Below are 1,490 nucleotides of genomic sequence, written 5' to 3'. Positions count from 1 at the left end.
TATATATATATATATATATATATATATATATATATATATATATATATATATTAATATGAAGAGTTAATTTGCAAAAACCGATAAATGGCACTTTAAAAAAAAAGAGCTGATTGGCGTGCATTATTTTCCACATATAATGATGTGGAACATCTCGTAATATCTTCTTCAGGGCGAAAAAGGAAAATAAAAGCTGAAACATTTTCACGGAACCTTGCAAAAGCAGCGCGTTACAATGGTGAGGGAAAAGCTCCGTGTATTGCGTGTAATCACATCCATACAGTTCATATCATACATATCCATATGATCACAACAACAACAACGTTTGTCAGGCATCTACATTGTCATCTGAGGAGATTACAACGATTAAACTTTAAAACATGAAATGTGGAGTTATCTGCTTTTGCCAAAAAATGACTGTTGGAGTTATCTGCTTTTGCTATAAAACAAACAGGCAGTGCCTCCTTCAAAAAAAAATTAGTACAAAAATAAAACAACGCCAATATTACATTATGTATAAATAACATTAAAAAGTATATAAATCACTAGTTTTTCTAAAGAGACATTGTCCAACAGTGACACCAGCAGGTAAAGTTACAGCGGGAGTCCGCGTCTCTCTCGCCTCCCCTGAGCCCATTGAGTTTTAACAGACCCCCTGAAGCCTGCGGTGAGTTTGTTGGGGGGTAAATGAGAATGAATGGGAGAAAATCACGTGAGAGGAGGCAATGCCTCCATCGCGATATGATTGGATATGACTGGTTACGTTGGGCTGTGATTGTTTCATGTCATAAATCCTGCCTTTTGTTTTTCTGTGCATTCCACGTTTGCGGATCAGTCTAAATCAGGGTTCCTCAAATCTTGCCCTGGAGGGCCAATGCGCTGCAGAGTTTAGCCAAAGAGTATAGAAGCCCAAGAGGCGAAACTCTGTAGTGATAAGGGCAACACAGTCTATAGTTAGCGCTGCGGAGGCACTGCCGCCATTTTGGACTGAAAACTGCTGAAAGTCACAAGAAGATGCGAGAGCAAGTGGGCGAAACGCAAGCATTCTACTCCTTTCTTATGTCTTACAATCTCTTTTAGATTTTTTTTCTCTCTCACACGAACACACAATTGCTGCTGATAGTTTTGATCTTTTACTACCACTTCCACTTTATTCCTCTATTACTATGTACAGTTAATGTTAAATGTATGCACTTGATACAGTACAGAAATATTATCTGTCTTATAATCTCTTCTCTAACACAATTGCTGCTGATGGTTTTGATCTCTATTGCTTATTTGATTTTGATCTATTACTATTTTCAGTTAAATGTGTGCACTTGATACATGACAGAAATGACAGAAACCTCACAATAGTTGGAGGAGTCCTTGATACAATGTTTGCAAGTTGTTCATATTTTGTGATATTTGAACTGTTTAAAAAAAAAAAAATGTTATGAACGTGTACCATTTATTTTAATGTATTTTTTATTTAAAAATCAACATTGTGAATA

General features: G+C 36.0%; 1 protein-coding gene across 1 annotated transcript in view; it reads right to left on the bottom strand.

Annotated features, from left to right (window-relative positions):
• LOC107596898 (protein unc-13 homolog A-like) overlaps positions 1–1,490 on the bottom strand; it is a 60,437-nt gene that overhangs the window by 28,459 nt on the left and 30,488 nt on the right. The window lies entirely within an intron of this gene.

The sequence above is a fragment of the Sinocyclocheilus grahami genome, unplaced genomic scaffold (genome assembly GCF_001515645.1).
Source record: "Sinocyclocheilus grahami isolate Dianchi unplaced genomic scaffold, SAMN03320097.WGS_v1.1 scaffold224.1, whole genome shotgun sequence".
In the NCBI taxonomy this organism is placed as follows: domain Eukaryota; kingdom Metazoa; phylum Chordata; class Actinopteri; order Cypriniformes; family Cyprinidae; genus Sinocyclocheilus; species Sinocyclocheilus grahami.
This window is presented reverse-complemented; position numbering and strand designations above follow the sequence as displayed.